The sequence below is a fragment of the Papaver somniferum genome, chromosome 11 (genome assembly GCF_003573695.1).
Source record: "Papaver somniferum cultivar HN1 chromosome 11, ASM357369v1, whole genome shotgun sequence".
In the NCBI taxonomy this organism is placed as follows: Eukaryota; Viridiplantae; Streptophyta; class Magnoliopsida; order Ranunculales; family Papaveraceae; genus Papaver; species Papaver somniferum.
The window spans coordinates 66,244,581-66,263,598 of NC_039368.1; the positions used below are offsets into that span (position 1 = coordinate 66,244,581).

At 35.3% G+C, this 19,018-nt stretch overlaps 1 long non-coding RNA gene across 2 annotated transcripts; it reads left to right on the plus strand.

Moving 5' to 3' along the window:
* Positions 1-16,391: 16,391 nt before the first annotated feature.
* On the plus strand, positions 16,392-18,790 carry LOC113320397. 2 transcript variants are annotated; one of them, XR_003346081.1, is made up of 3 exons: positions 16,392-16,686; positions 17,399-17,439; positions 18,553-18,790. It is a non-coding gene; the product is annotated as an uncharacterized LOC113320397 (long non-coding RNA). The 2 variants fall into 2 exon arrangements; XR_003346080.1 differs by having other exon boundaries at positions 16,392-17,439.
* The last annotated feature ends 228 nt before the right edge of the window (positions 18,791-19,018 follow it).

Sequence of the window (19,018 nt, forward strand, 5' to 3'; positions counted from 1 at the left end):
GGTTCTTGCATGATATCTGCAAAACCTTCCAATAATTGTTGCAATTCTACCTTTTCTGTCTCAGTGCACTCCCAATCACCGACATGCCTCGGTTCAATTGACTTATCATCAACTGATCGAACTATAATTAATGCAAACTTTTGACAAGCATTTACTTAATGTTTTGTTTGTTGTGTTGTTAGAATTTGGAGTTTCTTGTTATCCTTAGAAGCTAAAATTCGGAACCCTTTTTTATCCTCAACCATCCTCCACACGTTTTCTCGTCGAAAGAACATCTCATCCCTGTCCCATAGGTAAGAACTTCCAAAAATAACATGACAAGCATCTAAAGGGATGACATCACATGTTACCTGATTTATGAATTATCAATGAAGAATTCGAAGGTACATTTAGTATTCACCTGTAATTCACTATCCTTCTTCAACCACACCAGTGGGTAAGGTTTAGAGTGAGGGTTAGTCTTCAATTTTAATTTCTTCACTAGTCGTTCCGATATCAAGTTCCGTTGTGACCCACTATCAAAGAGGGTGAGAACTGAAGTCTTTTCAATTTTTGCATACACCCAAGATAGTTTTTATTTGGTAGATTACAGTTGCACTGGATATGGATCAGTTGCGACTACTTTACTTGTCATCATTCCCAATTTGGCAACAAGTTGCAAAGATCCGTCGATCACCTCATCTTCTTCTTCTTCATTGCAGAGGGTTGTTGTATCTTGTTTGCACTCTTTCCACCATGCTGGTTTCAATTCCGGATGTAAATTATAACATCCTTCCTTAGAGTGTCGATCCATCTTATAGTTCTCACAATATTGATTGTTTTTGGTTGCCACTACATGATTCTTTATCCCCTCTCTTTGGAGAAACTTCAGATCCTCTCCTTCTCCAATTCTTGGTTTCTTTGCTCCAAAAGGTTGGCTTTTCATCTCGAGTTACATAGCTTTCTTACAAGCATCGTCGATATCAATTACTGAAAATAGTGCAGTCTATGTCCCTATAGCAAAAGGTAATCCCCCTTTATACTTCTCAACGGTTTCTTTATCTCTCATGTTCACAGTTAATGTGATAGCTTGCTTGTGAAATTCAGTATTATATTCTTGCATGTTTTGTCCTTTTACTTGTCGCAAGAACTACCATCGTTCGCGTAAACATTCTTTACAACCAATAGGATAGAATTGATTTCGGATAGCCGTTGTGAACTGTAGCCATGTTGTTACTGGAGTATCCAAACCTGACGTATATGACCATCAAGTCTAAGTCTATCGAAACTTACCCTTTGCTCTTTGTTAATCCCTCTGGTGCTGAAATAAACTTCAAGATACTTGAGCCAGCCGTCCAACTTTTCTGGGTTTAAGTCCCCATTATATGCATGGATTTCAATCTTCGCCTTTACTTTGAACGGAGAACTTACAAACCCTGGTGGGTTTTCCATATTTGGTTCAGAACTCGGTTTCGTTGTTTTCGGATGTAGTTTTAGTCCTTTTAGCATTTCTTTTGTAAACTCCATATCATCCTTCATTGTTTTATTATCTGCCAAATCACTCTTCATGACTTTCATATCTTACTCTAATTTGTCCATAGTTTTTCCTTGTGGATTTGAGAATGATGAAACTGAAGCTTTCTTCCTTTTATCGATATCATGATCTAATGGTAATATCTGGTTACTCTTGGATGGAAGCCCTTCCATTCATCGTCGGAAACATTGCTTAATTACCTTCTATCTCTGATACCATTGATCAGTTTCTAGACCCCAATATGATAGATAGATAATACCTAAACAAAGTATAATAAAAACTACAAACAAATTGCAATAGAATGTTTTGATTTTATCGCTTTATAGAAAATTTATAATTTTTACCTTTTAGGTTTATGTTAGAGCACTACCCGGTCGAACTCGCAACCGTTACTATCTCAAGCTTATTTGTCAAGTTTAGTTGCAAAAACTATGAGTCTTGATTTCTAGTCTACTTATAGCTAAGTCTCGGATTAGGATAGAAAGCGTAGTTGAGCATTAGACTTCACGGCGTTCATCGATTGAAGACGAAGAACTACTAAAGGGAGCTTGTGGAACTTCATCAACAAAAGGTATGTGGAGACTTGAACTCATCCATCACTCAAAAGTCTATCTACTCTATCTCCTATTTGACACAAAAGTCGTATAGCTATATAGACTTCAATTATACAAATTTGATATTCCGAGCTGAGTTTAACTCGCTTACATATTTTTCGAAATATGTGTTGGTAAGCTTTCGCTTTAACCAAGTTCATTTTATATTCTTGACGAAAGTCAAAAGATGATCATGTGAAAATCTCCTGGTAACATATTACATGATTTGTGTGAGACAATCATTTGATGTAGACTAGGAATGTTTCATACTGATCATTTGATCACTTGAAAATTGCTTTGAAGCTAATAGTTTGTGTGAGACAGCTATTCCCGTCTTCCAAGAATGTTTCAATGGTTGAAAGGAGAGTTTAGAACAATTGTATTTAAGCATAGTATTCGTACTTTCATATATGTAATCCATGTCTGGGAAACATGGTATGCATACACGTATGCGTACTTGTTCGTTTGTGAAGTCCGAGAACCTTGTACGCAAACCGGTACGCGTACTGGCGTAAGGTTCAGGTTTGGGAATTTTTGATGAGTTTGGATGGTATGCATACCAGTTCGCGTACCCAAATTTAGTCCGGCTACTTAGGTACACGTACCCGTATGCATACCTAAGTGGATGATGTTCTAAAATCGGTTTGTTCATGAACTAATACATTTATATAATAAGGAATGCAATCTTTTACAAACCATGGTTATAATGTTCATGACTTGATTCATGTGAATCAAAATCAATTTTGCTTCAATTGTGTATTTTATACTTCTATGATAATTTAAGCAATTAAGCAACTCTAGAACTAGTTTCATTAAATCATTTAAACTAGTTATGGTTAAGATGAATGAGGTTGATATGAAAGTGTTCATATGGCTAACTTCGGTTAATTATTGTTGAACCAACAATGTGTACACGTTTAGGTACGGTTACTCATATCTAAATGAAGGTACATTTTATTTGTGTGTAAAAAGATAAGTTCGATCTAACGGTTGAAAAATACTAGCTTGGGTCTAATCAGGTTTTCATCTAACAGTAAATATTGAATGCTTTGTTACCAAGGTAACATTGATTGCAGAACCTGATTTGAAGACTATATAAAGGAGAACTCTAGCAACTGGGAAACCTAATCCCCACACCTTCTGTGTGATACTAGTTGCGACTAGAGTCGATTCTCCTTTAACCTTAGGTTTTTCACGAAACCCTGTAGGTTAACGACTTGAAGACTTCATTGGGATTGTGAAGCCAGACCCAACTATTTTCTTTGTAGTTGCATGATCTTATCTTGCATTTTCCATCGTATTGAGTACTATATTCTTTAATATTGGCTCGAGATTTATTCTCCGATAGGCAAGATAAAAAGTAATCACAAACATCTTCGTCTCATCGTTTGTGATTCCACAATATCTTGTTTCGCTACCATACGATTAAGATTATTATGAGGGGATTGATATTTCTAGGTTGTTCTTCGGGAATATAAGTCTGATATAACAATTGGTTCCTGTTCACCTGGATTTATCAAAGAGGAACAAAACTCATAGGTTTATCTGTGGGAGACAGATTTATCTATACAATAGACTTAGACTTTTCCATGTGAGACTGATTGGTTTATCAAATCTTCGACTTTGGGTAATAGCAACTCTTAGTTGTGGGTGAGATCGGCTAAGGGAATCAAGTACGTAGAGTCCTATTGGGATTCAGAGACATAAGGAGCGCAACTATACCTTGATCAGAGTGAAATTGGTTAGGGCTCAACTACATTCCAGTCCGAAGTTAACTTGGAGTAGGCTAGTGTCTGTAGCGGCTTAATACAGTGTGGTATTAAAATCTGGACTAGGTCCCGAGGTTTTTCTGCATTTGCGGTTTCCTCGTTAACAAAATTTCTGGTGTATGTGTTATTTCTTTTCCGCATTATATTTTATTATATAATAAAAACATCATAGGTTGTGCGTAAGTTTAATCAATTGGGAATCCAACCTTTGGTTGTTGATTAAATTGATTGACACTTGGATATTTCTTTTTGATATCGTTCAATCTATTTATTATATTCAATCAGGCTCACAAATTCCTATTTGTTTGATTGCGGATTGAATTAAGAAATAGAGATATAACTCTTGGATATATTTCCATTGATTGAGTCTGACTGTCTAATTGATTCTCTTGGAATTATATTGGAGTTGTCCATACAGATTGCTAAGCGAAATCTTGGGTGTGGTTGTTGTACCCCCGCTTTTTTAATTAGTATCAGAGCAGGCAAACACGCTGAAGACCTTATAAGTCTGTGTTTTTAGCGATCTGATTCTATGGACAGTAAAGTCTCGATAAACGCTTCACCAGGATTTAACTATGATCTTATAGAAGCTTCTGAAGAGCTTGTTATTCTCCAGAAAAAGTTGGATGAACAAATCCAGATCAATTCTGATCTTGTTGCAAAAATTGCAAAGTATAAGTATTTGAAGTCTGTCAAAGTTCCTTCAATGGATTTGAATAACTCCTTTAATTCTTCTCTGAATAATGGTCGCAAGTCAGGTGATAAACGAGGTTTAGGATTTGTGAAACCTTATGGGACCCAAAACTACTCAAATAAGATTAAAGATGTTGGTATATGTATGTTCTGTGACTCTCACAATCACTTTCAACATACATGTATATCTTTCAGGAAAAGTTTAAAGGTTGCGAGTAATCTTCATAAGAAAGCTGAACAACTATTTACTTTTCTAAAAAGGTGTACAAATCTAACAAGAAATCCTAAACAGGATAGTAGTGTTAGTATGAGAGCTTTTTCTCTAAAATCAACATCGTCTTTTCAATGGTTTCTTGACAGTGGATGTAGAGGACATATGACTGGTGATCTCTCGTGGTTTGTGAATTCAAGCGACTTTGAAGGAGGTCCTGTAACATTCGGAGATGGGAGTTGCTGCTACATAAGCAAGAAGGGGATGATCAAACTTCCAGGCGTTCCTGAAATCCATGATCTAGTGTACATTAATGGTATGACTGCAAACCTTCTTTCTATTAGTCAAATTTGTGACAAAGGCCATAAAGTTGTCTTCAATGAGAATGGATGTGAAATTTTAGACAAAACTAGAAAAGTAATTTTTCAGGGGACTCGTGGTAAAAATAACTGTTATGTTCTTGATACTCAGTTTAGTAACTGTTGCAATTTGACTAAGGTGGAATCTACACATATTTAGCATGAGCGTTTTGGTCACATCAATTATCTCTTTCTGACTAAGATCATTAACAAAGAACTTGTTAGAGGCGTTCCCAAAATCAATGCAAAGATTTATGGTGTCTATGGTGCCTGTCAAAAAGGTAAAGAAATGAAAGTTCACCATAAATCATCTCGAGATATTCTCACTAAAGCTCCACTTGATTTAATTCATATGGATCTCTTCGGACCTATTCAACAACCTACGGTTGCTGGTAATAAGTATGCCCTAGTTATGGTAGATGATTACACCAGATTCACTTGGGTGGCATTTTTAGCTCATCATAATGAAACCCTTGATGAATCCAAGATTATTGTTAATAGAATCCAGAATGAACAAGGTCGCAAACTAAATAAAATTATAAGCTACCGTGGAACTGAATTCAAGGACACTAAGGTGTTTGAATTTTGTGACAAACTAGGGATTATTCAACAATACTCACCACCCATTACTCCTCAAGCTAATGGAGTTGCAAAAAGAAAAAATAGGAACATTTAGGAAATGGACAAGGTAATGCTCCATAACAAAAACTTACCTTTAAGGTTTTGGGGAGAAACTGTTTTTACAGCATGTTATTTGATCAACCGTGTCTACCTACGGTCTAAAACCCTAAACACTCCTTATGAGTTGTGGTACGGTAGGAAACCTAACTTACATTATCTCAGAGTGTTCGGAAGTATTACATTCTAAAAGATCGAGAACAGAGAGGGAAATTTGATACTAAAAGTGATGAAGGTATCTTTCTTGGCTATGCTTCTGATAGTCGTGGTTTTCGAGTTTTAAATCTCAAAACCCAAGTTATGATGGAATCTGCTAATGTCATCATTTATGATCTAAGCAATTTTCACCATGATAATCCTCCTGCTGAATTGCCTCCAACTGAGACAATTAAGAAAGTCAAAGAAATCCCAGAATCAGTTGAAGTCTTCCCAACGGTTACTGATCCTGATATTTCTAGTGACGAGGAGAAGAGAACTGATCAGGCTACTCCTGTTGGACAAGAACGTGTCCCTCCACGACACCTCTGGGTTCAAAGGAATCATGTCCCAACAGTATTATTGGAGGAAGAGATTCTACTGCTAAGACAAGAGGATAACTTTAAAATATTTACAATTTTGGTTGTTATCTTTCACAAGTAGAACCGAGAAATATTGATGAAGCTCTTAGTGATCCCTTTTGGGTGAATGCAATGCATGAAGAGTTAAATCAATTTCAAAGACAAGATGTGTGGGAGCTAGTACCTTGTCCCTCAAATATCAATATTGTTGGTACCAAATGGATATTCAAGAACAAGTCTGTTGAATTTGGTACAGTTGTCAGAAATAAATCTAGACTTGTCTCTCCAGGATATTCACAGATTAAAGGTATCGACTGACGAGACCTTTGGTTCCGTGGCACTTCTTGAATCCATTCAGTTGTTATTAGCTCATGCTTGTTTTCTTAAGGTTAAACTGTTTCAAATGGACATAAAATCCGCGTTCCTAAACGGAAATTTAAAGGAAGAGGTCTATATCGCTCAACCTACGGGTTTTGAAAATCCTGATTTCCCATATCATTTCCTAAATCTCAAAAAGGCATTATATGGGTTAAAACAAGCACCTCGTGCATGGTTCGAAAAACTAACTACTTCTCTTCTTAGGAAAGGTTTTTCAAGAGGCGGAGCTGATAAAACCTTGTTTACAAAGTGGAGTGGAAATATGTTGTAATTTCTCAAGTATATGTAGATGATATCATCTGTGGATAAACTTCTGAGAAACTTGCAAACGATTTTCAAGTCTCTCTTGGAAAGGAATTTGAAATGAGTAATGTTGGTGAATTAAAGTTCTTTTTAGGATTACCAATTCAACAACATAAGGATGGAGTTTACTTATCTCAAGAAAAATATGCTAAGGATCTTGTCTCCAGTTTCGGTCTAGATAAGTCAACTCCAAAACTGACACCTATGCCCACCACTAGTAAACTACATAGAGATGAGAAAGGAGTAAATGTGTGTTAGAGCATAGCTCGATTGAACCCACCAAGCGTTGGTATGTCAACTTTGGTTGTCATATTTTAGTGAGCCAAAACTCATTTAAGAGTCGCTTGATTATGTACTAGAGTCAACTTCGTATATATTAGTTTGAAAGTATTAGGATATGAGACATTATAAGTATTGCGAATACTTGAAGAAGTGAATAAGTAAGGACCTACAACGATAACCTCATCCTTCCACTTGAATTTAGTGATATTTGACTTGAAATGTTTCATTACCTAATGTATCTTTCAAGTCGTGCATATTGAAAACAAAACTGCGAAGCATGAATGGTTATACTCTAGTCAGACATAGTATTAAGGAATATAATACGAGGTTTATTGCTTAATCATTAAACTTTGTAGATAAGACATCGACATAATCGTTTGAATGCTATTGTGATTATGTATGGGTATAAGGTGAAGATTTCATCCTAGGAAACAATGTTTTACATTTGTTTTAAGGAAGTAAATTCACGAACTTGCTTTGTGATTAAAAGAGAAATCGCCAGGCATTATTGGTATTGTTATTCATTGCATATTTTTTGAACTACCAATATGTGTGATTAGTATAAACGCTCATGACTTGTTTATGTTCTTGGTAAAACTATTCACAAAAGCCTAACTTTTGTATTGGTATGACTTTTATTAGTGAAACCGATCTTAAGTAATCACCTGAGATGGTATGATCGATTTAGTATTTTTGGTATGACTGGGTAAAGGGGAACCGATCCTAGTAAGAGGTGCAACCTATCACAAAGGGGAATCGATCCTTGTATGAGGTGCACCAAGTTTTTTGCAGAAAGTGGAACCGATCTTATGGACATGTGCAACACGTTTTTAGGCAAAGGGGAACCGATCCTATGGACATGTGCAGCAAGTACAAGTTAGATACCATATATATGTGGGGAACCGATCCTAGTACTTAGTCAACCGAGTTTTGGTAACTAGCGTGACTATGCAAAGTACTCACATGGAGGTAGAACCGAAACTTGTTTTGGTAGAACCGAGAAACCCATGTTTGGTGATTGAGTGTTCTTGATCAATCACGTAGTTCTTGAAAGTCAGATGAACCAATTCTAAACTTGTTTGGAAGTATGGCAAATCGGTTTCAGTATTGTAAGTATGAAAGAGGACTTACAAAGTAAAGATGTCGACATACTTTGAACATGTGCAGTAACGCTTATCTTTAATTGTTTAAAGTTAAAATCCCATATCGAATAAAATAACTTGAGAATCTTTTATTTAAGGTTTTTAATTTTATTTTTGGAAAATGAAAATTAGTAATGTGCATTTGCTAGTTGGAGATTTTCTAAGAGATTTTCGGTAATTATTTGAACAAAGCATTTCCAGGAATTATGGAAACTGAATCTGGAATATATTGTATATCTTGAGAATATTTTCGGTTTTGGAAATTCCTTGGTGTCCAAACTTCCTTGGTCTCTAAATATCAAAGTTTCCATTTCGAGCAAACTATCTCAGTTGTGCTGCTACTGGTGAAGCCTCCTATTCGGAGAGGAGAGTAACCTAATTGGTGGGAAACTATCTTATGGCCACTCAGTTTAAAGACTTCTTTAGATTGAGAAGCTCTATCAGTACCGTTGGTGGTAAACTAGATAATTGCGGTTTATCTTTTGTTTTTGATTGATTTGATTGGCTAACGGTGGTTGAACTTTGATTGCACCTAGTTTGTTTATGCTTGGGAATCTTCTCTTCTGATATAAGATTAACTTAAACTAGATCGAAGTTTCGACGGGGATCTTTAGACTGTTTGTAGATCTAAAGACGCCTTGTGATAATCCATTGTTAACAGACTCCATTCTGTGCATGATTGATCCCAAGAGATTCAAGTTGATTGTGTGCAGGTGTTTATTGAAGATCTAAGAAGATTTGAAGATAAAAAAGACTTTGAAGATTTCTGATTTGGGTTCATAATCTTTGGTGTGCACAATACTTGTTTCGGTAAAAGAGGATCCAACTATAATCGGTTTATCCTTGTGGTAGATTAGATTGATTAGTTGTGTAGATCGGCATCAATAAAATTCTTTGTGATTAAAATTATTTATTTCAAAATCTTAACAATTACTTTGGTAGTTGATAATAAGATAGATCTAAGAACCTGACAAAGGAGTTTATTGAGATAAACAGAAGAGCCTTTTGTCGAACTCACATCACTTGGTTGAAAAGAGTTGATACAAAACAGATTTGTTGTTCTTTTACTGTTTGGAATACGAACCAAAGGAATTGTTCCAAGTACGTGACTTATTACATGTCAGAGGCGTGGAAATACAGACGGAACTAGGTGAACTATAGGTTTAGTTGCTTGGTTTCAACTATACAAAGTTGGTTTGATTTTGTATGGCGGCTTAATCCTGAGGGTATTCAATTATGGACAAGGTCCCAGGGTTTTTCTGCATTTGCGGTTTCCTCGTTAACAAAATCTTGTTGTGTCATTTATTTTTATTTTCCGAAATTATTGTTGTTGTTACTATAATTTAAAGTAAATTACACAAGCGTTAATTCCTATTTACTTGATAAGTAATCTTATTGTGTTTGGTTAAGTCCGAACCTTTTATCAAGTAAACATACTTCGTTGTTGCATTGTCTCGATCTTGTATCCATAGTCAATCACACAAGTTATCTTGTTGTCGTATTGTCTCGATCTCGTATCCATAGAAGATCATACGAAGTGTGAACCGATTTGTTGTATTGTCTCGACTCAGTCCATAGACAATCACTTTCGGAGAAAGGACTTATAGGTGGAAAAGTTTTAGATTGAGGTATATTTGGGTACCATCGTCTTTTCAATTGGTATCAGAGCAGGCAAACACGAAATGATCTAACAATCTGTTTTTGGTGTGATCCAACCTATAAGTTTTGAATCAAATGGTTGATTCAGTTAACGTACCTCCAGGGTTTGATGGCTCCAACTATCTATGGTGGAAAATGGCTATGCAGTCTTTTCTTAAATCTCATGACTTTAACACTTGGGTTTTAGTTATTGATGGGTATGAACACCCAAAAGTACTAGTCAACAACTCAACCACTGAGTTTAGACTAAAGGAATTCAAAGAATTCAATAATGAAGAAAAATCGTTTTTCTTATGGATTAAACGCCATTATACATGTTGTAACACGAGACCTCCATCATCATGTAACCAAGTATAGAACATCAAAGTAGGCTTGGGATATTCTTAATATCGTATTTGAAGGGAATGCCTCTGAAAAAGAAGCAAGGCTTCAAATCCTAGCTTCTAAATGGGAAAACCTTCGTATGGATGAAAACGATACCTTTGATGAGTTTGATCAAAAACTTTCTGAAATAGTGAATGCCCCTCACGCTTTAGGAAAAACTATTCCAGATAAAGATATTGTGTGTAAAACTCTAAGGTATTTACCACCAAGATACGAATCTAAAAAGCATGCCATAATGGAAGCAAATGATCTTCCCACACTATCTAGAAGTGCTCTAGTTGGTAAATTAAAGATCTTTTGACCTTGAATACCAATTCAACAATGAAGAGGGCATTACCCTTAAAGTTGTAACTAAGACTTGTTCTTCGGATACAAAAACCGAGAATTGCTGTGTTGATACGACTGCACGAAAATTTAGAAAGTTATTAAGACAAAAAAAAAGAGTTCTTCAAAAGATGCATCTTATCCTTCTCAAAAATCACAGAAATTTGTAGAGAATAGAGAACAAAATGATGGTGATAGCCTTAATTATTCCAAGGATCAAGAGAACAAAGCTTTCATAGCAATTGCTGAATACACACGTGAAAAGGATACTGAAGTAACTTCAGAAACAAAGGCACTTGAATGTGATAGACTTTGTAAAGAGAATGAAAGTCTTAAAAAGGAACTTGATATTCTATATAAGGATATAAAACGTGTAAGCAATGGTCAAACTTATCTTGAAGTCTTGGAAGAATACAAAATATTTTTTTTTGAAAAGGTGATGATCGAGCAACTCCAGAGCCAAAGACACTCAACTGTGATCTTCGTGAAGAGAATGAAAGATTAAAAAGGGAACTTGATGAATTGGAGAACGATATAGAGACTATTGGTGCTGGTAATTATCTTGAATGCATGAAATGTTTCAGAGAGCAAATCGAAGAAAGTAATGATCGAGAAATGAAGTTATACACAGAGTTGGAGAATCTAAAGAACACCAAGGTAAGTAATTCTACCGAATCTGAAAAAGATTATAAATTATAAATTAATAAATTTAAGGTTGATTTAGATAATGCTCTCGAAAAAATAAAAAATTTGGAGAAAGAGAATATGATTCTAAAAGAGAACTTGAAAAAGTTCGATAGTAGCACAAAACAACTTGACTCAATGTTCAAGTCAACTAGAGTTCCTCGTGACACGCGAGGATTGGGCTACAAAGGGAAACAAACTTTGAATGCTGAACAGGAGACAAAGTTTGTAAAGCCTAAAGACTATTCCGAAGAAATTGCTTCAAAAGTTGCCACAAAAGATTGCTCTTTCATAAAAGAAAATTCTGTTGCATCTTCATCTTCAGCAAAAGATGGAAAACGTAAAATCCGTCAAAATCCAATACAAGTGGATCCAGAACAAAGTAATACTAAGTCTCATGATTCGTGTGCTATTAAGCATTGATTTTATTGTGGAAATAAAGGACACTTGGAAAGGGGATGCAGATTCCGTAAAAGGAATGAGAAAGCCATAGATGCACGCGTTTCCGCAAAATTGGCTGAACTCAATAATGCCCCTCGTGGTAAATCAGGTCATCATTGTCCTAAAACTGAGCAAAAGAATTATTGTAATGATAGTTCAAAGTCTACTTATCAGGCTTCTACAAAGTTTTCTTATAATCGCTCAAACAATAAAAGGAGAGATAACTTTGTAAAGACCAGATCTGATGTTCCAAATTGGAGAAGGCTAACTCTCAGAGTTTTCAACATTTCAGTTACCCTAATGTTTTCTCAAGAGATTCGTCTAATATTTCAGGAGGAAATAATAGGAAGAACAAAGATGCTTCTGTAAAACCCATTTCCAAATGGAGTCCAAAGTATTCTCTAAAGACAACCAGGAAGGTATCAAAACATAGTCACGATGATGACACTCAAATGATAAATTTCAATACTCATGACATTCAGAATATTGTGCTAAACGTTCTTGATCAAATGAATGTAGCTCCATGTCGTTATCATTATATGAGATAATTAGGTGTCATATCGTTTACCTTTTTATGATTTTGTGACTTTCGATTTAGTGAATTTCATATCTAACCTTTTGGGTTTCTTAATAAAATAATCATAAAAGGATGATGACAATTAATCTTACATGTGAGTCACGATTATACTATTATCAATTTATTATTTCTCATAAGTTGTGTATATAGTATACATATGAGTCTTTGGTATTAGCTTATTACTATTGGCACGTAATAGTTAAAACCATTTCAGCCTTTCTCTGATAAAGGTTACTTTTGTTGTTCTTATGTTTTTGCATAAGGATGACAACATAATGATATTTCGATATCAATTCTCCCTGGAAGAAGATGCAAACATATTGGAGAAGTGAATGCGAAATTTGAGGTAACAATCTTGTTAGTTAATTGTTTTCCTGTTTAAGAAAAGCCTGATTTTATTTCATATATTTATTGCTTTTGCTTAGCAAAATTTCGGTACAATTGATGTTTCATTCCATTATTTGTGTATGGATGTGTGTGTGATTCAATTGGTTCCGGTTAAGAAAAACTATTGTTATCTTGCTTTATTTTTTGGTATCAACCGTTTAGGCTTACAAAATTTCGGTGCAATTGCGGTGCTTTAATGTCTATGTTGTTTCAATTGCTTCCGGTTGAGGTGAATAATTATGCAAGTTGATTTATTTGGTTTGTATGAATTGTTTATGGATTAACGAAAGAAAAGTTTTTACGGGATGAATTGTTTAGTCCAATTCGATTATGGATAAGAGAAACTAAGTTAATTCTGATCTTAGTTAGACTTATCAAAGTGGAGGTTTCAGTTATTCAAGTCTAATCGAATGCCTTAACAAGAAATGCTAGTTAACTAACCTAGTACTTGTCTTGATTAAAATTTAAAGGTCTAAGTTATATGGATAATTAGAATCTCATGAGAAAAGTAGAGTTATCTTTATTTTGGTCTTATCAAACAAGCGATTGTATTTGTACAATCAATTTAGCAAAGGAACTAAGGTGCTTAGTCGTTTTTTGGTTTGCTAAACTATTAGAGAAAATTGCTTCGGACAATTGTTTTCTTGGTAACATATCCAAATAAAATTACTTTGTAGTTTCCGTTTTGATATTGGTTATCAAAAATGGTGTGTGGAACCCTCGCGCTTACCTCTATAGGTTGCAAGTCTATTAAGATTTGTAAGATCCTTTCGGTTTGTCCTTTATTTTTTCGTTTCTTTGTCATTTTGTTACAAAAAGGGGGAGAAATATATGGAGTAAACAAGTGATACTGGTATTGATTTATTTTGATTGGTATCACTAAGGGAACGGACATTGGTGCTTAAACGTTTATCTAACGAAAGAGTAAAAGCATATACTAAGGGGGAGTAGCATATCATATGATACTTGTAGGTATATGGACTACAAAGGAATAACAAAGACGTGCGGATTGATAAAATCTACCTATCTTACCTTTGGGGGAGTATTAGCTTTGTTATTATAATGTCAACAATGGCATTTAAGGATTTAATGTATACAGGTTATTGTGCTGTTGAATTCGGGAACCAAGCGTATGTGTAATGAATTCTTATATTTTGTTTATCCATATGATGTAAGAGTTTTGTCACTAAAATTGACAAAGAGGGAGATTGTTAGAGCATAGCTCGGTTGAACCCACCAAGCGTCGGTATGTCAAGTTTGGTTGTCATATTTTAGTGAGCCAAAACTCATTTAAGAGTCGCTTGATTATGTACTAGAGTCAACTTCATATAGGTTAGCTTGAAAGTATTAGGATATGAGACATTACAAGTATTGCGAAGACTTGAAGAAGTGAAGAAGTAAGGATCTACAACGACAACATCATCTTTCCACTTGAGGTTAGTGATATTTTAACTTGAACTGTTTCATTCCCTAACGTATCTTTCAAGTCCTGCATGTTGAAAACAAAACTGCGAAGCATGAATGATTATACTCTAGTTAGATATAGTATTAAGGAATACAATACGAGGTTTATTGCTTAATCATTGAACTTTGTAGATAAGAGATCGACATAATCGTTTGAATACTATTGTGATTATGTATGGGTATAAGGTGAAGATTTCATCCTAGGAAACAATGTTTTACATTTGTTTTAAGGAAGTAAATTCATGAACTTGCTTTGTGAATCGAAAGAGAAATCGCCAGGCATTATTGGTATTGTTATTCATTGCATATCTTTTGAAATACCAATATGTGTGATTAGTGACTTGTTTATGTTCTTGGTAAAACTATTCACAAAGGCCTGACTTTTGTATTGGTATGACTTTTATTAGTGAAACCGATCTTAAGTAATCACCTGAGATGGTATGATCGATTTAGTATTTTTGGTATGACCGAAGCTGGGTAAAGGGGAACCGATCCTAGTAAGAGGTGCAACCTATCACAAAGGGGAATCGATCCTTGTACGAGGTGCATCAAGTTTTTAGCAGAAAGGGGAAGCGATCTTATGGACATGTGCAACACGTTTATAGGCAAAGGGGAACCGATCCCATGGACATGTGCAGAAAGTACAAGTTAGATACCATATATATGTGGGGAACCGATCCTAGTACCTAGTCAACCGAATTTTGGTAACTAGCGTGACTATGCAAAGTACTCACATGGAGGTAGAACCGAAACTTGTTTTGGTAGAACCGTGAAACCCATGTTTGGTGATTGAGTGTTCTTGATCAATCACGTAGTTCTTGAAAGTCAGGTGAACCAATTCTAAACTTGTTTGGAAGTGTGGCAAATAAGTTTCAAGATTGTAAGTATGAAAGAGGACTTACAAAGTAAAGATGTCGACATACTTTGAACGTGTGCAGTAACGCTTATCTTTAATTGTTCAAAGTTATTCCTTAATAGCTAAAGAAAGAAAATTCCGGATCGAATAAAATAAATTGAGAATCTTTTATTTCAGGTTTTTAATTTTATTTTTGGAAAATAAAAATTAATATGTGCATTTGCTAGTTGAAAATTTTCTAAGAGATTTTCGGTAATTATTTGGACAAATCATTTCCAGGAATTATGAAAACCGAATCTGGAATATATCGCATATCTTGAGAATATTTTAGGTTTTGGAAATTTCTTGGTGTACAAACTTCCTTGGTCTATAAATATCAAAGTTTTCATTTCGAGCCGCCTATTCGGAGAGGAGAGTAACCTAATGAGGCGAAATCTCTTACGGGCCACTCAGTTTAAAGACTTGTTTGGGATTGAAAAGCTCTATTAGTACCGTTGGCGGGAAACTAGATAATTGCAGTTTATCTTTTGTTTTCGATTGATTTGATTGACTAACGCCGGTGATGAGTGTGTAAACACGACATTTTTACATCTCAATTTACAATTGTTTAGTTCTCTATTTTGTACAATTTGATGTTTTTTTTTTTAGTTTTACGGAATTTAATAAAATAAAACTTAGTGGAACTAAAACACGGAATTTCACCCAACAAATGAAGGGTAATCCAGATATTACATGACACCACTGAACTAGTACGAGATGGCAAAGTCGTTGTGGGAGTACTTCACCACCGAAGAAGCGTCATTGGCCGAATCAACTTTTTTCTCTAAAGAAGCCCGAAGCACTCATCATTCACCAAGAATCACTAAGGGCAGAGGTCAATATTAGTTGAATATGCCATTTGGATGGACTTACCATATACTAACGGCATGTGGGTATGGCAACGCAGCTAAAGAGTTGGTGAGATCGAGTACTAATGCATGTGCCGTAGAGTTGGAAGAGCGAACGGACATGAGCTAGAAATGTTGTTGCCACGTGCTTTTCATGGATCCCACGAATGTTCCACAATCACAAATGGAAGAATAATTTGAAGTTATAAAATCTTCTCCAAATTTGTTTTGCACCAAAGGCACCATGTGCATGCAAGGAAAGAATGCAATATAATAAGTCAACAATATATATTCTTACCAAGATTAACAAAGGTCTTAGTGGCGTGAGCAGGTAACATGATGTCGACATCATTTTGAAGACACCTTGGATTGAAAGAGTATAAAATGGGGGGCCTTATATGTTCACGGGGGAGCTGGAGTTTGGAGAGATTGGTGCGAGTGGTGATCTTTTGTCCCGTCTTTGTATTTATTTTGATCTTAACACCTATCATTCTTGTAATTGAAAGTGAGCATACGGGAAGTTGGATATAAAATAGGCAAACTCTGTAAGTCCATTTGAGTTGAATAAAAATGAATTTCGTTAATTCTTTTGCATTATTACTTTCAGTTATGAGTAGCTAAATTATTTTTCTAGGATTAGAGAGGAAACCATATTATGTATGCTAGAGTGTTTTAGATTATTTTCTATACTATCGTTTCTCCATGGCCCTTATATTCTTGTGTAGTAACGATAATAATTAATCTTTACGTGTCCTAATGCTTGACTAATGAGTTATATATCTATCATAGAGACCAGCATACTAGTGAAGAAAATTATTAGTCATTTAAGAATTTTTATTAATCTAAACGATTTATTTTCCGAAACGTACTTTGTGTCCTAAATCGTCTTGATATTTCCGGAGAAATTTTAATTATTTAACATTCTAGTATACACAATAGCGGTGGAATCTCGAAATCCTGGATTTTCGCCCTATTTGAATACAAATCACCATATCAATCTTTTGGTCTATTTTAGCAATTCTTGTTTAGTATTTGTTTTTTCCTTCATTAGTCCTAAAACCAAATCTTTGAAGAGTCCGAGAATCGAATCCATTTCTTACCACTTATAAAATCTACATCAGTTTTTGGCGCTGCCGACGCGGACTTGCCTTTAGGTTAGGTTTAGATTTTTATTTTTATTTCTTTTTTTTAGTTTTGTTTAATTTTATTTTATTTTATTTTATTTTACTTGGGTATTTTCTTGTTTTTATTGTGCAGGTAATATTCAACATTTATTGTGGAATTTCCTACCAAAAGAGGTAAGTAATAAAGCCCAAATTTTTATTTATTCTTTTTGTTTTTCCATTTGTATATATTTTCGTTATAAAATTATTTTTTTTAAAAAAAATACACGTTGCACACACCATACTGCATCGTCAGAATTACCGAATTTAGGAAACCTGTGGAAAAGTACGCTGAACTCGTGCCTTGGGCCTTATGGGAGTTACCAGCCGAAATTCCACAAGCCTCAGCCTCGTACTTTTAGGTATATTTTGCAGAGGTAACCCAAGCGAACCTAATTTAATAAACCCTGCATTTGCATGTGCACGATTTACTTGCTTCACTAGTATTTTTTGCTTGTGTATGCGACGTTGGAAACGGGTAGGAGATAGACTTGTTGAAAACGACCTTTTTAATTTGAGTCCGACACGTTACACGGATTTAGGTGGTAATTCTATTTTTGTCGACATGGTTAGTGATGATGAAGCCCCGCCGACCAAAACCCTTAGAGATAGGATGAACCCATCTAGAGTGGTACGTGACCCAGGAGTTGTTTTACCGGCCACTACCGTTAAGTTTGACATTAAACCTGGGAAATTTAGCATGCTTCAAAATTTAGGGGAATAGAGAATGAAAACCCATATACCCATGTAAGAGACTTCGAGATGATTTGTGGCACAATGAATTATTCGAACGTCACCAGAGATGTACTTAAGTTGCGTTTGTTTTCTTTTTCCCTTGAAGAGAGAGCCAATGAGTGGTACCATTTGATTCCCTCTAAAACAATCACCACCTGGGATGGCCTTGTAGAGGCCTTTGTTAAGAAGTTCTACCCACACCACAAGACTGTTGCTGTTAGGAAGTCTATCAAACCTTTAAGCAGAAAATAGGTGAGAGCCTACATGAGTACATAGAAAGGTTTAAGGAATTGTTATACCAATGCCCACATCATGGCTTTGAGAAAGGCCACATGGCTCAAATTTTATATGAGGGCCTAGATAGTGAAACCAGAATGCAGGTAGAAACAATTAGTGGTGGAGAATTTACCCATCAAGACCCTGATAGACGCATTTATGTGTCTAATATGTCTCAATTGTATGTATTGTTAGTGCTCGATTTTGTATTTATTTTGTTATTTTATGCCTTTGTAGGTATTTATAGAGAAATAAGCTCTTGCGGCAAAATTGGCTCGAAAAGTGGTGTTTTACACCCCAGGATAAAATTCTAAAGGCACCCTAGAAATGCACCGGAAGCACCCCGAAAATGTGCCAGAGAAACCCGAGAAAAATTACTATTTACGCCCAAAAATTACTATTTGCACCCCATAAGGCAAGTGCTAAAGGGAAACCCGTACAAGATTAGGGGGGGGGACATCTTCTTCTCAAATTCAAAAAAAAAAAAAAAAACCAATTTTGGCGGGAAAACATTTCACTTCACTTGCAGAATTTCGATCGAATGTTTGGAGGAGTTTTGTGTGATTCAATCGCTGAAACTTCATGGGTAGTTGTGATATCTCCTAACAGAGCTAGTATGGGTGTTTGTTTCGATCAAATTTGGCTGGATAACTTGGTTTAATCCAAACAGGGAGTTGGAGGAAAAACATGAGCTTGCACTAGT